Below are 22,742 nucleotides of genomic sequence, written 5' to 3'. Positions count from 1 at the left end.
CAAGTAAAAATATAACAAACACCAGGATCTTAAAATAATTAATAATAAGCCAAAACATTTTCTTAATAAATTTCACGAAGAATTTTTAATTTTTTTTTTCGCGAAGACTTTAATGACGTCACGTATCTACAAATTTTTGCGGAAGGGTAAAATTTAAGTCTAAGATTTCGTGGAAGGGGAGGACGGGGAACTGTGAGAGGTTTTCTAAGTGACCATCCACTACAGTGGTGTGTGGTTGTGGCACATAAAATGCTTACCAGCTCTTTCGTTATCAACGCAAGAGTTTGCCATCGTTTTGTGTCCCACACCTTCCCTAAGCTGCACCCATACTCGGCAAGGAATGAGTGAGGTTTTATTTATTTTCATTCTTTGTTATGAGAGTGGAAAGCGGTTGGCTGTGCACGTACATTAATTTGACCAAGAGCAACGATCCATACATGATTTCAGGCCACATAACTCATGGGACTACTACTACTTAGTGTTCTGTCTGACGACAGGTCCATATGAACAGGATCCTTCCATCCTTTCCTCGGACTGGGACCTGTTCACATACGTTCTTGGCAGATGATCCAGAAGTGGTTTGCCATTGCCTTCTTCTGTGTGTGAATGGAGTAATTGTTGGGATGCCACGGAGAAACCGGGGAAGCTCCCGGAGGAAAACTCCGTGTTGCCTAGACCACGGCCTTGCCCAACACAAGTTATAAATTCGGGCACCGCCGGGAATCGAACCCGAGACCCCAGGATTACAAGGCCAGCGTTCTAACCGCTAGACAGGACAATGTTATATCTTTCAATGCCTTTGTTATGTTGGTCGAATGTAGGCCAGTTAGACGAACAGACTCACCACCTTGAAGTTCTGCTTTTTTGATATTAAAAGATGCTTATCCTCTGAGGTAGGGACACGGATATGAAAGCCAGTTGGAAATTGTTTCGTCATTATCACCAGTTTCCACTCTCAGACTGAGAACTACATCAAACAGACGCCATTGTTACATTTGTTTATAATCTTCTGGAACATAATTCCTTGGTCTCCTTAAGAATCCTTTTTAGGATCTTAGGACATATTTTTATGAGTGTCGTATATAATCTGGAATTCGCAGAGAACTTTCTGGAGCACACGTTCCTCAAAGGCGTTTCTTGGGATATGTTTCGAATCTTCTAGAATACACGTCTCTAAGACTCGTTAATAATCTTCTGAAGCGAAATTTATCGGTGAGACATATTGAAAGGAAAATAAATCTTATTTCTTTTTATTCTGAGTCCCCTAGTTTGAGGTCACTTCACTACGACCTCTGATGGAGCTAGTTATTGAAGTTGATCATACCAATTCTTAAGTACTGGGGAAATTAACTTTTCTGGCTTCATAAAATCAGATACTTTTTCATTTCGTGGCTGTAAGCTTTCTTAGCCAGTACAAAATCAAAGTTAACACTTACGGGCCCAACGAACATGCCATCTGAGATCAGGTTGTGCGTTTTTCATACTTTCATATTGTCGTCGAAGTAAAGATACTTGGATAGCGTTAGCTGTTATCCAATATTATTTTTGAAAGGCTTTTTAAACAGTGGTAAAACGTAACTTTTGTGCTCTTTAATCAGATCCAGGGTGACACAGATTACAGCGAAGTTCGACGAGGCATTTGGAACCAGTGAATTCCTCTCCCCCGGCTCATAAAAGCATTTCTTTTTCGTCTCAGTTTCTGCATCGGACAAAACACGCGAGCATACGGCACGATGGAGAGCCCATGTAAGGAAAAGTGGCGAGTGATAGCGGAGAATCTTCCACTAAGTGCTAAGAGAGACACAATCTCAAAAACAACATTGTTTTTGTTCGTGTCCTTCACATTTATCACTGAAGGTGAAGGGTTTTCAACTCACGATAAACAAAATGGTGAACTTTTATAAGATATTGTAGGTGCGTCATATTGTGATTTTATTTAAAAAATAGTATTAAAATATATTAAAATTGATTAATTAATGGTTTGAATCCTTTAATTCACAGACCAATATACGCAGCATTAACATCACTCCGACAATACGATTGTATCAATGATATATAATACAACAACAAATGTTGATACAATGTGAAAAATGAAGAAATGATACGAAAATTAAAAATTAGTAATTGAATTAAGAGTTTATAACATACACCTGATGACGGCTCTATGAAAGCCGAAACATGTCGAGAATGTTCCATATGTAAATCGAGTACTCGATACGGAACAAAAGATAATATTTTAACCATTTAATTATCTTATATTACTTTATTGTGATTGACGGACAATTTTAATATATTTTAATACTATTTTTAAAATGGTGAACGTCATTTCGTTGTACAAGTTAAATTTCACATTTGTCGGATTTACGGGAGCGAAAAGTATCAGATACAATCTAAGATATATTATCTTTTCGACTGACAGATAGAAGATAAGTCAAATTTTTCATTTTCTTTAAAATTATTGCTTTGAAAGACGTGGTATTTATCTAGAATTTTCAAGTCTTAAATTACCTGTGATGAGAATAATTTTTTTTATAATTTCTCAAGAGATGGTAAAGTTGCGTCATATTGTGATATAATAAATATATATTATTTAAATCTTGTCCGTCTAATCACAATAAATTCTTATTAAATATTAAAATATTACAATAATTAACATTTAAAATTTATGATGGTCTAATGTAAATCGAATATTTCGATAAAGAACATCATTTAATATTTTAAACTTTAAATGTTAATTATTGTAATATTTTAATATTTAATAAGAATTTATTGTGATTAGACTGACCGGTAAGCGTCTCCATCTGCGATACAACCTAAAGCAAAATCATAATCTATTTGTTTAGGAATAAAAACTTAACACTCTCGTACTCTGGACATAAGCGTCATGTAAATTTAGATTCTTGCTTTAATAAGTAACATTTCTTATTAGAAATCTTTGGTAGTTCACAACGCTTCACAAAAAATAATAAAAATACAAAATGGCTGGTAACAGTGAATACTAGTCGTTTGATATCACGAGGTCTGCTCAGCTTGAAGGCTGAAGTGTACAAGAGAAACGGTCTGTGAAAGTTTCCAGCTTCAAACGCTGAAGGTGAAGGACATGTTTCTTAGGCGGAGTTTTCTACTACCAGACTGAAAACATTAGCAGTAATCATCTATTTCAGTTCAAACAGTTTGAATTCCGAGAAGAATATTTCCCACATAATGACAGTCTACAAAGGAAAAACAATTAGTCGACTAAGAGCCAATGTTCGTATTCTGGGTAGTAACACCTTTTGAACTTTTACGAAGACGTCAAAGTTTCGGAGACACGTTTTGAGTCTAAAGACTGAAGAAGGAGATAGTAAGTATATCTGAAACGTTGACAGGACTTTTCTAAAATGGATTTTAGGAAGCCTAGCCTAAGTTTTGAGGAATTGTAACTTTACTTAATGTTACCATAGAAGGTAATGGCGTTACGTACGTGAGCGATGACACTGAAGCTGTCACTTAAAAATTTCGCACACTTTCCATTTATCAGCATTTGCTATAGAAACTTAAAAGAAATGTTAGTGAAATCATAAGCAGCGAGCAAATCTGTTGAGGATCGACCAGGTGGTTCAGCTGTTGTTCTTGTGAGGCGCACAGACTGGTACCAGACATTTCTATTTCTTTATAGGGAGGAAGCCTACACGGTCAAAGCACCTTCGGAATAATAATGTAAGTTCGTGTGTACAGTCGAATACCAGATTCCAAATTCTACCTGGGCTAGACACTGCTCAGAATTGCGTATTTAGAAGTAATATTTTTTTTGGAAACGCCAATAATATGTAGTAACTTTGATCACAAGGAAAGTCAGTAGAGCATGTTTATTTAATAACTAACTAGACGGCTTACTTAATCACCTTGACAATACAGGGGGATACTGGGATACTGGGAACGACCCGTTCTTCAAGTGTCTGAGCACTGCTGGTCCCAACCTTTCGTTGGCTTTGATCTATTAGACATTCGGTAGGACTCCTTGGATGAGGGATCGGCCCGTCGCAAGGCCACCACAACATAGAAAAACGCGGACAAACATCCATGGCTTGAGTTGGATTCGAACCCACGGTCCCAGCGACCAAGCGGCACAAGGCCCAAGCCTCAGACCGCGAGGCCACTGCGGACCCCTATACTAGGAGAGGAGTACAATTTTTTTAGTTCAACATTATGCAGTTTTCTCCATGTCCCATCGTCCTCTCTCTAAGGCCCAAATATACTCCTCAACACCCTGTTCTCAAACATCTGCAATATGTGTTCCTCCCTCTGAGTGAGAGACCATGTTTCGCACCCATACAAAGCAACAGGCAGAATATATTTATTTAATAAGCGAAGTTAAATTTAAATATGATAGGAGTCAGAATGGATTTATGACTTTGAACAACCAGACGATTACATATGAAATAAAAAATTCTTACCATCCATTATTCTGGACTGTATTTTTCGTACGTAGTGAATCAGATAAGAATTTACGACGAAGGGGTATGTTAATGATTAAAAATTTCTGGACGGAAACCCCTAAGCGTGTGTTTCACTTTGAATACAGAATTAGGGGGTAATATTAAATTAATCTTAAATAGGTTATGAGGGCGTGGACTGAAGTGGTTTTTGACATGGTCCAGTGCCAATCTCTTGCGAGTTAATCTTTGTGATCCGGAAAAAAGGATACAAATTTTAATTATTCGTGTTTTTTCCGTCTAATCACAATTGTATATAAATAAAATTATACATAAGATATTAAAATATCATTTACATATTTGGTACATCTTTTTACTACATTTTGTCTTCTATACTCGTCCTTTCAAGTTCAGTAATATTTAAAAATATTTTTAAATTATTTACGTTGCAGGGCAATGTTAAACCACTATTACTTCAAAATATACCCTCACTCCAATGAATTTGGATGTAAACATCATCAGAAGTTACACAACAACAGTAATTAAGTTTTAGTTTATAAGATTATAATTTTTAACTTTTAACTTTACACCTGAAGATGGTTCAATGTAACCGAAACATGTAGTAAAAAGATGTACCAAATATGTAAATGATATTTTAATATCTTATGTATAATTTTATTTATATACAATTGTGATTAGACGGAAAAAAACACGAATAATTAAATTTTAATTCACAATATGACGCAATTATATCAACTTGTAATAATTTTAGTCACTTTTTCACAGAATTTGGGTTGGTGTCTTTGCATGTGTAATCTCGCAGAAACCCGTAAGCAAATCGCATTACAAGCAGCACAGAAGAATCGACGAGTTACGAAAACTTGAGCAGTTTGTTGACCTCCTGAGTGGGTGTCGCTCAAGACATTCCGCATACCTGCGTGTCATTTGCTGCTAGAGAAAGTGAGCCAATGTTAAACGGGTGTCACTTCCGCAGACGGAGAGCTAAGTCTGCATTGAAACAGGTAGGCCGATAAAAATCTTTTACCTGTACCTGAACATAAATTTCTACGTCACATGCACAAAAGTTTCCCCAGCATTTAAACGTACACAATTGGCTTTGTACAAAGTTACTTCTTCTTCAAAGTTCGCTGATAACATTTTACGTGTGAAAGCCATAACAAGAATTGTACTTTTTGGTGTCATCAAACTGAGGAGGATAACTGGACTGGAGCACACGTGACCAAAATACGAAATACAAGCAGAATTTTAGTAAGAAAATCTTAAGGTAACAGGCCATCTGTAAAACGTAGGCGTATATGAAAGTTAATATTAAAAACAAATCACGCATAGGTCGTAAGTGAAGGTATAGAGAGGATTTATGTACATCAGAGTAGGATACAGAGTTGGGCTTTTATGTCAATAGGGTAATGAACTTTCGGGTTTCTATGAAACTCGAAGGATAATATTGACCACCTGACAAAGTATAATTTTATCTCACTCCTACTGAATCTCTCGTTACTCGATTCAAATGTTGGAAGTATAATAGGATACTCGTCAGTTATTTCATAACAATTTATGTTTTCCTTATCAATTTTATGATTGCTCTTAGTTCTTACAGAATACTTCCGCGTTCGTATCGATCATACTGAGGGAAAAAACTTTGCTCGCGTTCGATTGTAACTCAAGAACTTAAAATGGAAACCAGACTTAGCAAAATTGTCCCTTGAGAACAGGAAGGGATATCAGAATGATCAAACCTCCGATAAAATGTCCTGGGTTCGAGAAGCAGTGGGAATGGTTTCTATATTTTTAGAAATTATGCACAACGAAACAGCGAGGAGATTAAATGAACAAAGGTAAAAACCTCAAAAAATGCGGTGGTTTCCAGTTCTGGTGAAATTGTTTTTGTAGATCGGAAACTATGCACAGGAGAAAAATGGCGCTTCGATCAATCGATCTTATGAGAATCGATTAACCGAAGACAGGAATGGAACGCGGTGCTTATAAAATACACGCCAGACAATGGGCAATGCCGAACACAGTGATCATATTATAAATCAATCATTGTCAGAGACTACCAGAGACCGAGTATGCCTTGTGTTATTTGTCAAAACGTATAAAACGTTCATGAACGTTATCGCGTCTGACATTCTGAAAGGAGCATAGTTCGAGTCAAATTTGGAACAATAATTCCCACCGTTTTATACAAAAATTCCTGCATTCGAAGTTGGACAACTGGGCTTTACCTGGAACAGACGATCCTCTCTCTTCGCTCGGCGTTACTCAGACTTTTTATTATTCTGAAGATGGTAGATGGAGGCATCAGAAAACCTCTGAAACGTCTGTAAACTTATATATATTTATTTTGTACAGTCTATACACAAACGTTTGAAGTTTATTTGTGTTGTAAAAATTATATAATATTAAAACATTTTGTTGTGTCAAATATTATATAGCGCTCTTAATCGTAAATACGATTTTACATTATATTATTTAGCGCTTTTATTAATAATAATTATTATTATATTAATATAATATAATATTAATTATTATTTATTATTAATTATTAATAAAAGCGCTAAATAATATAATGTAAAATCGTATTTACGATTAAGAGCGCTATATAATATTTTACACAACAAAATGTTTTAATATTATATAATTTTTACAACACCAATAAACTTCAAACGTTTGTGTATAGACTGTACAAAATAAATATATTTAATCAAACACAAACATGACGCATATAAGATACAAAAAGTCTGTAAACTTCTACCAGGCTACATAGCGCTACAACCCAGAAGACAGCCATCTTCGGACTCACCACTGTAAAAAAACCTCAAATCCTGCTTTTCATTAGTCTGATTTTCTATCGAAAATAAATCGTCCTTATGAAATTTGACGACGATATAAAATGGTTATAGAGACAAGTAACTTTCGCGTATAATTATTGTATATTTCAACTATAACCTAATATTTCTTTTCTTTATTTTACGCACGTATGACAGGAGCAACGTTTAGCGGAAAAACAGTATGTCACGAAATGTGACATGAACAAATGGACACGTATTCACTCGAAACAGGACTTGCAGGAGGAAAAATAGTTGGTAATCCGATAGACAAGCTGTCAGCTGAATTAGGATTTGCAGTAATCTTTTGTTTCTTTCGGAGATCCAACGCGTTTAGCTATCAACTCGAATCAACACTTGTAGCTTTCGTATTGTGTTTTTTCTAGACTGATGAAGCAGAACGCTGTCCTTAAATTTCCTCCTGTCCTTGGCCTTGAATGCCGGGGATTCTACGACCGGTTACCGTGTTCTGATGCAGAGGGAAATTTACCAGAGGCTGAAGATGTGAGCGACCATACATCTCCATATTGATCACGAATTATCAGACTTTCCAGGCTTCGGGCAACATTTGACCTTTCTCATCGACTCGTGAACCGCAAGATTATAGATACATGAGAAATATTTACTGAAACGCCAAGGGTTTTTATTTAAAATGTTACTAAGTTCACAAATTATTCAATAATCCCCTTTAATTACATCTGTCAAAAAGTGAGACATTTAACTGAGTAATCTATATAAAATCTAAAACTTCTTGACGATGGTGAAGAGTCAATTGAATAAAAATTTTCTTGGATATTATCCATCGTCTAGTAAATATAAAACGTAAAACGACGTTTCGGAGATGGGACTCTATCTCCGTCTTCAGGTTCCTACACAGTTGGGCCCACTAGATAGAGCTAATCCCCATCTCCGGACTAGGAACCTGAAGACGGAGATAGAGTCCCATCTCCGAAACGTCGTTTTACGTTTTATATTTACTAGACGATGGATAATATCCAAGAAAATTTTTATTCAATTGAGTAATCTATCATTATCAGGTTTAAGTTCGATTAATGGAATTTAAAATTCATCCCTCCGTGTGTCCATCAGTGAGACACGGATTTAATTCTTCGTCTTCCATTCTTCACTTGTTTTCAGCTCTAGACGCTGACAAGCGACTTTTTCAGACATAAGGTAAGTATTCTTTATTATACAAGAATTGCTAAACACTAACGAAGGCCTCATAAAATACAATAAAACATTCCCTCATTTGAAACTAGTTGGTTTTCATTGTCTTACTGGAAGCTGAGCCTTTGAACGAACTGTCCATGTGAGTACCAAAGATCTGTGATCGGATTTTGTCTTCAGAAGGTGAGGAAATTTCTGAAATGGAAGGAAGGATGATTGTTTGATAAGTACGAATATTTACGATTGGACAAATCGACTCAAAGAAAGGCTCACTCGTGCTGATGACGATAAACATTCTGTGAGGGTTTCCGACTTGAATATATGCAGAGATTCAGCCTAAGTAGTAAATCCATCAGCGTATTCTTGAGAATCGAAAAATCATTATTTATGACACTTTATCTGATACGAGCATCAGCGATAAAAACAAGAGTGTCTCAAGTCACAGTGAGAAATATATATAAAACTAACTAACTAACCAGATGTCTTACCGAACCCTAAGGTTCGTCACCGAATTAACCAAAGCCCTCCACCGGACCCTGTCCTGGGCCAACAAAATCCAGTCTCCTTCAACTCCTATCTCCCATAGATCCCGCCTGACATTATCCTCCCATCTACGTCTAGGTCTCCCCAGCGGTCTCTTCCCCTCAGGCTTCCCAAATAGTGGACCCAACCAACCAAATGGCTCACCGAACACGAAAGTTCATCACCGAATTAACCAAAGCCCTCCACCGGACCCTGTCCTGGGCCAACAAAATCCTGTCTCCTTCAACTCCTATCTCCCATAGATCCCGCCTGAGATTATCCTCCCATCTACGTCTAGGTCTCCCCAGCGGTCTCTTCCCCTCAGGCTTCCCAAATAGTGGACCCAACCAACCAGATGGCTTACCGAATCCGAAGGTTCATCACCGAATTAACCAAAGCCCTCCACCGGACCCTGTCCTGGGCCAACAAAATCCAGTCTCCTTCAACTCCTATCTCCCATAGATACCGCCTGAGATTATCCTCCCATCTACGTCTAGGTCTCCCCAGCGGTCTCTTCCCCTCAGGCTTCCCAAATAGTGGACCCAACCAACCAGACGGCTTACCGAATCCGAAGGTTCATCACCGAATTAACCAAAGCCCTCCACCGGACCCTGTCCTGGGCCAACAAAATCCAGTCTCCTTCAACTCCTATCTCCCATAGATACCGCCTGAGATTATCCTCCCATCTACGTCTAGGTCTCCCCAGCGGTCTCTTCGCCTCAGGCTTCCCAACAAATACCCGGTGAACACCTCCTGTGTATATATATTATATATTATATATATATATACAGCCAATATGTATTCGTTTGTTAAAGTTATAGGATAAGAATCCCTTTAAATTTTATTAATTTTGTACATTACCTTCAGCAATTTAATCTGTAATTTGTGAAACAAAGTAAAATAATGTAGATAATGAATATATGAGCCCAATAAATATTGCGACTTACATTCCTTTGGACCACAATCAACACAAATCATTTATGTTGCATTTAAAGACGTCCACAGTCTAATGGCAAAACTATTAATGAAATATGAATTGGAAAATATTATCTCAGCATTTGTCAGCAGGGACTGAGGAAATCGACTAGAACCTCAGGTTACCCGATCTATGGTCCCCGGCTTCGAAGCCGGAAGTTTCCTGATAACAGGAAGGATTGTTAGACGAATTTAAATTGAGTTTCAATTACACAGTTATCATGCATAACCTTACATAGTCCCTAAGCAGCGAGTTGTCATGTATTTTTAAACTGAAATCACATTGTACTTTTCCTTTCAATTTCAGTGCAAACTGCAGCGTACAGCGTGGTGGAAAAATCTGAGTTTCTTCAGTCACGGTAACACGTTTTAGCGTGTTTCATCTTTAGGCGTCGAAAACAAAGTACTTGATATGGTTCCACCATCTCAGTGATAAATTCTCAGAATAAATGTAAACAGCAATAACAGAGCCATGACATTATTAAAAGGGACGAAACATAATAAATAATTTCATGAATATCGCCGTCAAAGATAATACGCATCTGAGAAAAATCCCGGGACAGCTAACACCTCCCGGACCCGAAATGAAATCTTTGGTACAATAATTTATGCAGGCCTGCTTAATTAAAGTTTCCGTTCATCTGTGGAAATGAGCGATTAGAGAAAAATACAATGCATCCGTGCTGTACGTTTGAGAACGCCACTTCCATTTTAAGAGGTTACCGTCCCGAGTTTAAATTAACCCGATTCACAAGCATCTCAAATCTAGATTACAGCAACAGACGCAAGAGATAAACGTGAACTCCCATGGCCCCGACTGGTGTAGCTCTGCAATGCTCTGTAATCGTTTCGTAAAGGAAGGCGTGTAATTATTCTTTCACATCGCCATTGTGTTGCAACAAATCTGAATGAACTCAAGAATAGAAACAATGGGTCAACGCCACCTGCAGCTTCTAAGCTCGAAAGTTAGAAATCTTACAATTCATAGAATTTCTGTGAGGATAAACATCACTTAATTGTGGTTTTCTGTCAGGATCTAGAGACAATATTTAACTAAAAAGGGAACTGAATCCCACAGATAATCGACTAGGAATCTTACTGATTCATTAACAAACATACCTACTAATACCACATCACCATGGGATCCCGGGTTCATTTCCCTGTCAATATCATTTCACCGCTGCTCTATATTTATTCATATATGATGTGGGGGATGGACAATGGTGGTCCAGTTCACTGTTACAGACTTTCTTACCACACCGAAACAATAAAAAGTAAGTTTAGCTATGAAATAAACGACTAATTCAGAAAGTGGCTAAGAGACAATCTCTAAGATGGACGGCAAACACACGCAATTAAGATTTCTCGCGTCATCATTTACATCATAACTGAGTAAAATACCGACATTTCAAAATACGTCTTTACCTCCGAAACGTGGGAGCTAATCGGCTAAGAAATCAACACTGTTACTTGGTTGCTATGTTTCATAGTACCAATTAGCATTATTATTTAGTGTTCTGTCTGACGACAGGTCCATATGAACAGGATCCTTCCATCCTTTTCTCGGACTGGGACCTGTTCATATACGTTCTTGGCAGATGATCCAGAAGTGGTTTGCCATTGCCTTCTTCTGTGTGTGAATGGAGTAATTGTTGGGATGCCACGGAGGAAAACTCCGTGTTGCCTAGACCACGGCCTTGCCCAACACAAGTTATAAATTCGGGCACCGCCGGGAATCGAACCCGAGACCCCAGGATTACAAGGCCAGCGTTCTAACCGCTAGACCACCTCATCTTATTATTTATTTAGTGTTCTGTCTGACGACAGGTCCATATGAACAGGATCCTTCCATCCTTTTCTCGGACTGGGACCTGTTCATATACGTTCTTGGCAGATGATCCAGAAGTGGTTTGCCATTGCCTTCTTCTGTGTGTGAATGGGATGCCACGGAGAAACTGGGGAAGCCCCCAGAGGAAAACTCCGTGTTGCCTAGACCACGGCCTTGCCCAACACAAGTTATAAATTCGGGCACCGTCGGGAATCGAACCCGAGACCCCAGGATTACAAGGCCAGCGTTCTAACCGCTAGACCACCTCATCTTATTATTTATTTAGTGTTCTGTCTGACGACAGGTCCATATGAACAGGATCCTTCCATCCTTTTCTCGGACTGGGACCTGTTCATATACGTTCTTGGCAGATGATCCAGAAGTGGTTTGCCATTGCCTTTTTCTGTGTGTGAATGGAGTAATTGTTGGGATGCCACGGAGAAACCGGGGAAGCCCCCGGAGGAAAACTCCGTGTTGCCTAGACCACGGCCTTGCCCAACACAAGTTATAAATTCGGGCACCGCCGGGAATCGAACCCGAGACCCCAGGATTACAAGGCCAGCGTTCTATACGCTAGACCACTTATATACTTGTAGTTATCCGCCTATGAAAATAATTTGCTGTTAAGGAAGTCCAATGTTTCGTGACTATACTCCCACTGCACCCTATAACGAGCCTGTTAAATCTTAACTACTTGCTCTTAACGTTATCCGCCAGCTACAACACAGAACTTTGACAGAGACCACGTCTTCTGATTAAGGCCGTTTCGAGAAATTGGACATACTAAAGGTTTTCAAATTATACGTTTCCAACGAGTCGAGTATAAACTTTAGAATCTGTATTAGACACAGATGTATCACGACGCGTTACTTGGCCAACGCCGTAAGGCTTGGTCCTTTGAGTCATCTGTGAGATTAGGAGTGACAGCTGAATAACGGCAAAGCATCCCATAATCTGTGAAACACCTTACAAAATGGAGGTGGACGGAATATCGCATGCCGACAGGAAGTGCCTGACGTAAAAGTCTGAGAGGCTGTCAGTGATGTTCAGACATTCATCTGACTGTCTTTCGTTGACTGCAATTTCCTGGCAACCTTACACAGGACGGGCCTACTCGCCAATTTAAGTAAGTCAGACTGCATAACAATTAGGAATTTTACAGAAAATGAAAGTTTAGAATATCTAGTTCACTTTTCATTACTTTCGTTTACAACGGAACCGACTGAAATGATTCAGCGAGTGGCTGTCGGCTGTACAGAGAATATGGACACGTTCCGGGAATTTTCTCTTCGCCAGAAGGCCTGGACCCGTTTAATATTCAATAGTAGCCAGCTGCTACTCAAAATAAAAAAGTAATATCAAGTTTAAGAATGAGAACAAATTTATACCCACAGCTGCTTTCAATACCAATACCACATTATGTTTAACGAGTGGTTTAACACATTAAGAACATTAACAAAGTATTTATCGCGTTCTATCTCTATAAAGGCCACGGTGGTCTAGCGGTTAGAACAGTGGCCTTGTAATCCTGGGGGTCTCGGGTTCGATTCCCGGCGGTGCCCGAATTTATAACTTGTGTTGGGCAAGGCCGTGGTCTAGGCAACACGGAGTTTTCCTCCGTGGCATCCCAACAATTACTCCATTCACACACAGAAGAAGGCAATGGCAAACCACTTCTGGATCATCTGCCAAGAACGTATATGAACAGATCCCAGTCCGAGAAAAGGATGGAAGGATCTGGTTCATATGGACCTGTCGTCAGACAGAACACTAAATAAAAATAAATAATCTCTATAAAGTACTGAGTTCTGAACTACAGACTGCTTCGACCTGTATTGACTTCGAAATAGATCCACCTGGTCCTCGAATCAAAATAATAACCCGCGTTAGTGTAGGCTGTTTTTGTCAATATCATCTTTCGTCCGTTGGATCAGTGCGAGAGGAAACCACATTTGGCCTTAGCTTAAGAAGCATGTTGAAGCCTCCGTAATATTTAAAACTAGCAATGTGAAAAGATTAGCAATCAGTTGTTTAAGAAAACTGTAGACTTCCGATACAAGAATGCGTTTATAGATGTCAGTGGAGTTACTGTAAATGAATCTTGTCTGGACTTATATGGACAGGAATCTTTTTCCACGTCTGGCTCAAAGCTGTATTAGGCGAATTTTCTTCGATGTTAAGTACCGTAGCTAGTAACCTTTCAGAAGAAGAAGTCTGCCTCGTATTTAGAAGGTCAGACGATTCTGATGCAGTTACCATTAGTTTTGAAATATGCAATCTCTAAAATCCTAGATTCCAAAAGAATATTATATCAGAATACGTTAAAGAAATACAATCATCAAAGCGAAAGGCCTGAAAAAAGAAAATTAATTTCCCTAGGCTAAATTAAACAAACTAGCAAGCTGCCTGATCACTACTATTAAAAATTCTGGTGTTAGTGTCAACTTTTTTAAACCAGAAACATTTATTCGTGTGATGTAACAACGTTTAAACACGTGGAAAAATTAAAAGAAAGAATTCCGATAGGTGGCGCATAACGTGATCCATTAAAATGTCGACGGTCGAACAGTTACAACAAAAGACTTTGTTTCCGACGAGCAACTTAAAAAAATAACTTTGGCTTTTCCATAATTCTAACCACCTATAAGTTACAAACTTTTAATAACTCAATTCTAAAAGTTTGTGACGACAGTGCGTTGTTGAAGTAAACTGTTTTCTGGACATTATTCATCGTCCAAGACTAAATAAAATCAATAACAAATACGACGTTTCGGAGATGGATGATGGGATCCCAGATTTTTGGATACTACTTAAATTATAAAAATAAATAAACACATAATATTAACGGGCAATAATAGTCTTGCCTGTGATCCCTAATGAGCACAAGAGCCAAGCCCCTATGAAACCTGAAGAAGATGAATTTACTGCAGACGGTAACAACTGCACTGGCAGTCTAAACCCTTTATCGAACGGAGAGTCAAATGGAGATGCATCGAAAATTACAGGCAATAGCGAAAATAGGAATGCAGTGGACGAAAGTATTCCAACTATATCCACGCAATATCTTTTACGATGCTGACAGTACCCAGGGCAAAATATGTCTCCAATAACAGACAGGGCGTTACATCTCATTCTGTAGATTTGTTAACAGTTGAAAAATACTTATGTAACGTGGCCGATAGAACAGGAAAGAATAACATCAAAGACCCTCCGCGATTATGTGAGAAAAAAATCACGTGTCAACTGAAACTTACATCATGGAGCTCAATGCACAAGGAAGTTTTACTGTTAACGATGTTTTCGTACAGCGCAAAGCAGTCCACCCTGAAATCCCCAACGATAATTTGAAGGTTATGTCCATCATCACGCGGATACTTACGAGGTGCGATCGGAAAGTATAAAAACCCGTACACTTATCTCAGGTATTAAATTCCTCCATCACTCTCGAAGCAGTTCCCCTGGGAGTGAACACAACGATCCCAGCGCCGCTGCCAAGCCTGGAAGCATCCCTGGAAATATTTCTTTGTCAGCCTGTCAAGCACCATCTGCGATTCTGCCTGAATCTCTTGCCAAAGACTCGCCAAAACGGCTACGGAAACCTATGAAATGCTAAAGCAAGCATTTGGGGAGTCCGCAATGGGTCGTGCACAAACCTTTGTGTGGCATTCACGTTTTAAAAATGGCCGAACCTCTGTCGATGATGACGAGCGTTCTGGACGACCATCTTCGAGCACAACGCCCGAAAATGTTACGAAGATTCGGCAGGCCATTTACGAAGATCGACGTCGTACCATCAACGACTTGTGCGACATTGTTGGGATAGGCTATGGGACCTGTCAGCTGATTCTAAAGGAAGAACTCCACATGCGACGCATCCTGTCTGAGGAGCAGAAGCAGAATCGACTTCTCGTTTGTCAGGAGCTCAAAGATCTTGCAAGAACCGACCCCAACTTCCTTTCTAAGCTCCGTGTAACTTCTTCCTCTTCCCAAAGATGAAAATTCAGCTAAAGGGAAGGAGATTTGAGACGATAGAAGAGATTCAGGCAGAATCGCAGATGGTGCTTGACAGGCTGACAAAGAAAGATTTCCAGGGATGCTTCCAGGCTTGGCAGCGGCTCTGGGATCGTTGTGTTCACTCCCAGGGGAACTACTTCGAGGGTGATGGATGAATTTAATACCTGAGATAAGTGTACGGGTTTTTATAGGCGCAGTCTAGAAACTTTCCGATCGCACCTCGTACATCTGATCATAAACACAACATCAAGTCATTCGGAATAACAGTGGTTACGGTTGTACCACGAACAGACAAGGCGCCATAATCTACTGACATTTGAACATGACGGAACCAGGTATACCGGTTACGCGCCTGTGATGACGCCACCTCATGTGTTGCAAAGGACTGTCAGACGACAAACCAGTTCTAACAATCCTCCAGCTCCCGTAACAGGAAAAATTAATGACAGTAGATCGGCTGATCTAAGTCGGGATTCTTAACGCACAAGAACTCAAGGAAAGTAGGAAATAAAGGTTGTTCCTGATTTACATAAGCCTTTGCGTCTAAATCTGAATTAAAAAGAGTCTGTGAATTGTGAGTGTATCTAAAAGGAAAACTTAAAAGCACACAACATTTCGCGTGAAGTGGCAGATTTTTGTTGAACGAGGACGTGGTACAATCACAGTTTCAGTTACTTCCTGTCTGTTTCTTTAATTGTTTAACAATTTTATAGACGACGTCAACCATTTCGTGGAATTACGTGTATTGGTTAACCTATGAAGTTTGGCTAAGTTATAAAATTCGTTGACAATAGAACTGAAAAATTTAAATTAAATAAAAGATAATTTTGATAAATTTGGCACTATCCAAAAGAGAATAGTATTTATGGGACGTGAACATTTAAGGAAACATAGAGTAATGCAGAATATTATAATCATTTTGCAGATATTAGTTAGAGGTCATCAATATTTATACACATGAAAGTGGGAAAGCGGATTCCTGATGAGGAAGCATAAGGAACAATTTCTTTAACAGGAAATCGTTTATTGTTAAAGATACAGTAGCTTATAAGAGAATGACAAAATATAACTACTAAAATTGGATTAAGGAATATGTAAGATTGCTTTTATACAAAACTAGTCAGATATAAGTGGGAGTAGGGAAATATACTTTTCCAATCGTAGGAATATTGTTTGTTATATTATATTATATTATGATGCGATGTGTACAAATCCGAGGTTAGATGGGCAGAGTCCTCTGTAGAGAGACATCAACTCAGTAAGTGAATGAATGGATATTGTAATATTGTTAAGATAAAAACTGAGAATTTTACTTGGAAAAGGTTTTAGGATATATTCGCCTGAAATACCGAGGAGATGGGATGATAAGGTAAAGGAGAGTCTTACGGGAATATATTTGAGCATGGAAGGAGTCTAATGGAGGACTTTCATGTTAGTGTTGAAAAATTTAATTCGTTACACAATAACCAATTTAAGTAAATAAATATTTCAGACTCTTACTTTGCAGGCACCTAATTTCCATTCTTTTCACGTATTTTATGTCTGTTCTGTTCATGTCTGCAAAACGCTCCTTAAAAGTTCAGCGTATTTAATAAATAATTCATGGACAAGGTTAACCAATCACAAAAATAGTGGATGAAACAACCGTTAAAGGAAATAACAACTTTAAAGAAAAACTTAGGATTCAGTTGCACAACTGTACGTAACGGTTAACGGAAGACACGTGGAATGCAGTGGAATTACACACAGCCTTAGGGATAATTGAAAAGTGAAAGTTCACTCAGACAGAAGCTTCAAGACCGAACTTAAACACTACTTGTAAATATGAGTGGTATTTTCGGGAAACGCTACGATAATCAGACAATTATAAAAATATATTACCACTCCATTACTAATTATAATTATACAGCTATGTGTATTTTGTAGCGTAAATTAGATTGTCATCATCAGAATGTATAAATTCAGAATATGGCAAAATCTCTGCTGTTAAGTGGTTGTCCATCTGAAGAAGCAGTGTTCAAACCAAATACGTTTTAATAATTTCTTAGAGGGGGTATTTATTAAAATGAATAATTTATTTCCAAAAATTTCTTTAAATATCAGCAGAATTAAATTTGTATGACCATACACTCATTCGGGGTAATGAGTTTTTCTACCTGCATGTTAGTTTATATTTAATGATTAAAGACAAAGTTGGTTATATGAAAATTAATTTCAGTATGGTATTCAATAACAAGGATTGTCCTCATAAAACTCATTAAAAATCCGTGCGTTACTAATCTTATATTTATGACAAAATATCTTTCTACTTTTTCCTTATGTGATAGTTTTCGGCAATAAAAACCTTGACTTGGGTTTTGAATTGTCTTATTATCTTGAATCAAAACACATATAAAAATATAGTATTTTTCAGTTAGGACGTAAAGGTTGGCGTAGTCTTGTATATTAAAAACGATATAACAGAACGTGTAATTGCAATTTAAAACAGTTATTCTTTGTGCCTACGCGCAAATAAATTCATATAAATTAATTGGAAAAATTCTGCACGGCTTCAAATCAAGATGAAGCAGAAGGTAAGAACAATATTTTGTTTCCGATTAAATCTAAAACTTAAAACTTACTACATGATCTAACAAATTATATAGAAGGCGAGTAATGAATGGAAATGTAGGTATAATAAACTCCACACCTTGTATTGAATCCATAAGGAAACATCCTCGCATAAAATAATTTTGTTTCTAGCCGAAAATTTTATGAAGGGGTCCAAATCGTAAAGTTATGCAGGCGGATCAACTCGTGAATCTCGCGAACGTTGAACCAAATGCACTCAAAAGCAGTTCGACTAGGTAGAAAGTCAAAAAGGCTCTAAGTCAAGCTATTGTCAAAACTTAATAAAAAAATGGAGATGGCTGTCTCCTGGTTTGATGCGTCGTGAAGTCTGGTATAAGTTTACCGACGTTTCAGAGGTCCCTGCTCCATCCATCATACTTTACATGACCCAAAGCGACGACATGGACATATAGTTGTGCATATCAGTTACATCGACCACATTATTATAATTCTGATAATTTAAACTAAAATAATAAAACAAAACCTACGTATCATACGTTTTATTTACGAGTCTTGTGGACTTAAAATGCCTAAAATAACTTTCAAAGTGAAAAGTATGAGATGATAATGTTGCATCATATTGTGATGATTATAATTGTTTAATTTTAACCGTCTAATCACAATAAAATATTTTATTAAATATTAAAATATTATTATTACAATTAACATTTAATATTTTAATTTTAACCGTCTAATCACAATAAAATATTTTATTAAATATTAAAATATTATTATTATAATTAACATTTAATATTTAAAATATTTAAAATATTAAATGTTAATTGTAATAATAATATTTTAATATTTTAATAAAATATTTTATTGTGATTAGACGGTTAAAATTAAACAACAAGTGAAAAGTATGTTAGAAATCGGTCCTGTGGTATCCTAGCAACAAGTACAAAGAATATAACCAGTCAAGTACTCTCTAAAATTTACTGAGAAATTTTAAATGACACTAGACTTTGCTGTACGCATTTCTACAAGATCTGCAGCCATTACACAAACGCCTACGTTCAGGCAACCCAACCAACTTCTGACAGCATTTGGGTTGAGGACAAAAGAGCCTTAAGTGATAACATGAAGAATGACGATGCTATAGAAAGCGTTCATTGACTATATTTTAAAGATTCGTCTGTCTCACGCATTATTAAAATAATATAAGTACTTCGTGATTTTAATTTTAAAAAATATGTTCGTTTTATTTTAGGTTTCAGTTAATTGATAAGATAAATCACCTACTCCACTGAGCAGAGAACTTCTACACACACCAATAGCTTTCTTCAGCAGATAAATTCAACTGAATTCAGTTCCCATTCTTACACCTTATTACTTTAAAATCCTTTTTAATATTTTTCTCCAGTCTATGTCAAAATATCCCAGGTCGCCTTCAGTCTAACTTTTTAAGTATTTTTAATACTCAAAAAACCATTGTAAAAACATAATTTTTAATGAAAGACTTCTTGTAAAATTACTGGTTCTCACGACGACTAGCATGAATAATGCAGTTTTCTGGGATGTTGCGCCACGTAATTTGTTGGATATCTCCCGAAGTTTAAGAATAAATTACTGCCCCAGTCGACCACACAGCGCAACACGCAGAGGATAGTAACTTTCTGTTCAAAGCAGGTACTTAAATGTTGCCTATGCAAAACAGTTGGGTATCCGAGAACTCCATTCCGAAACCAACAGAAACACAAGCGGGCACAATAGATAGGTGCGTATTTCAACTAAAATATACACACTTAGCTGCTTTAAGTCGAATCTCCATGAAGACAATGACGACACTTTTGAGTAAATACTGCCCGCATATGATTCATGTTAATTTGGAATGTGTTCAGAAGGATTAGATTCCTATCGACTGTGGTGTAAGCCAATGTATCGACTCTATTAGGTATCGATGTTAGACATAACATCAGACTGCACTGGTAAATGTTTTCATCATTATCGCAGCTATAGAATTATTTAAATAAATTTTAATCTGCACACCACTTTGGAAGAATTTTTTACGTATAATCGTCACACATTCTACACATATGCAAGTATACAGCCAATTAAAAAAATACACAAAACTTACATTTTACGAAGCGATCGGAAACCTATTTTCCCCCCAGAATAGAAAAATTATGAGTTGGGAAGAAAAAATGTTTTGAAATCTTTAAACCTAACCTAACCTAACGTAACCTAACCTATCAAGCCACGGTGGTCTAGCGGTTAGAACGCTGGCCTTGTAATCTTGGGGTCTCGGGTTCGATTCCCGGCGGTGCCCGAATTTATAACTTGTGTTGGGCAAGGCCGTGGTCTAGGCAACACGGAGTTTTCCTCCGTGGCATCCCAACAATTACTCCATTCACACACAGAAGAAGGCAATGGCAAACCACTTCTGGATCATCTGCCAAGAACGTATATGAACAGGTCCCAGTCCGAGAAAAGGATGGAAGGATCCTGTTCATATGGACCTGTCGTCAGACAGAACACTAAATAATAAAAACCTAACGTAACCTAACCTTTCCAAACCTAGTTTTATATATAACATATGTGACTTCTCTTATTTGTGTACTTATAGGATTAAATTATAATTTGTGTTGATAAAAATAACTACTATTTTTTATTTCAATTATCAAGAAACCTCAGAGCATCAAACACAAAGCTACTATGAGCGGGAATGACTATAATTTATTTATGGCCTCGCGCTGATAACAAGGAAACAATTAATTAAAGTACAGTAAAACGGGTATAACTTTAAATATATCGTCCCTTAAGTGTTCAAATGCACGTACGAGATGATGGCGTATAGAATATACGTGTTTAAATAACCGAGAGTTAATGTTGCCATATATTACGTGTTAGATACATTTTGAAAATAGTTTTTGCCTCGTAAATATAATTTTAAATGTATATCAGTTATTCATCCTTACATTTCTATTTATTAGACAGTGACGAAATAAATACTACTTTTAAAATTTCAAATAATTTACATGTTGAATGCGTGGACAGAAATGAACTTTACGCGTGTTTCGTCAGCAAAAAGGAAACTGTCAGGGAGAAATAAAAAATAAATGATACATTCATGAGCAATGAGACAAAATGTCAAGGTCTTCTTGCCTTACATGAGCAGATTTCATCTGACGCATCGCCGGAAGACAACAGCAAACGTACGTACTTAGTAACGCCTGACCACATTATTCTGAGGCGTATGTGTACGATTATCGATTACATCCAACTCGATCTCGTTCTGCTTCACATGAAATGCTATTGATATAGGTTAATAGTTCATGGAAACACAAAGAAAGACGTTACAATTTTTTAAAAAAGCATACAATTTGGTATAAACAAAATGCAAAAGTTAAATATATATAAAATAACTAGAAATAAGACTGCAGAGTAGAATCATAACAACAATTTATTATAATAACTCGTTTAAATATAAAAAAATAACGCCCAAAGTGCTTGAGAAAAGAATAAAAACGAAATAATATACAGGCATACCTCGGAGATATTGCGGGTTCCGTTCCAGACCACCGCAATAAAGCGAGTCACACGAATTTTTTGGTTTCCCAGTGCATATAAAAGTTATGTTTAGACTATACTGTAGTCTATTAAGTGTGCAATAGCATTATGTCTAAAAAAAACAATGCGAGAATTACCAAAATGTGACACAGAGACACGAAGTGAGCACATGCTATTGGAAAAATGGCGCCGATAGACTTGCTAGACGCAGGGTTGCCACAAACATTCAATTTGTAAAAAAAACGCAATATCTGCTAAGCGTAATAAAACGAGGTATGCATGTATAAAAATTAAATAAATCTGGCATAGAAATTATATGGAAGGGTATTATTAAAATGGAGTGAATAAATAGGGTGTATGAATGTGTATTATATTCATATGACTCTAGCAACTAATGAGGAGCCTTTGCAAAATTTCGATTTGTATAAAATCCTAGGAATTTCTTGAATATACCCCACAAATACAGAACGTTCAACGTCTATTCATGTCTACTTATTTTCTATAAACCTACATTAGAACTGTACATAAAATATAACCATACTCGCTTATTTACAATGTGATGCGAAATTTGCAATTCTCTTCATATTTTATTATTATTTAGTGTTCTGTCTGACGAAAGGTCCATATGAACAGGATCCTTCCATCCTTTTCTCGGACTGGGACCTGTTCATATACGTTCTTTGCAGATGATCCAGAAGTGGTTTGCCATTGCCTTCTTCTGCGTGTATGGAGTATGGAGTAATTGTTGGGATGCCACGGAGAAACCGGGGAAGCCCCCGGAGGAAAACTCCGTGTTGCCTAGACCACGGCCTTGCCCAACACAAGTTATAAATTCGGGCACCGCCGGGAATC

The 22,742-nt window shown here is 37.4% G+C and overlaps 1 protein-coding gene across 2 annotated transcripts in view; it reads right to left on the bottom strand.

Annotated features, from left to right (window-relative positions):
• The window catches only part of LOC110834321 (protein obstructor-E), a 241,000-nt gene that overhangs the window by 30,729 nt on the left and 187,529 nt on the right, over positions 1-22,742 (bottom strand). The window lies entirely within an intron of this gene.

Source organism: Zootermopsis nevadensis, unplaced genomic scaffold (genome assembly GCF_977971745.1).
Source record: "Zootermopsis nevadensis isolate Lab colony 2312 unplaced genomic scaffold, Znev_1.0 Znev_ptg000061l, whole genome shotgun sequence".
Taxonomy (NCBI): domain Eukaryota; kingdom Metazoa; phylum Arthropoda; class Insecta; order Blattodea; family Termopsidae; genus Zootermopsis; species Zootermopsis nevadensis.
This window is presented reverse-complemented; position numbering and strand designations above follow the sequence as displayed.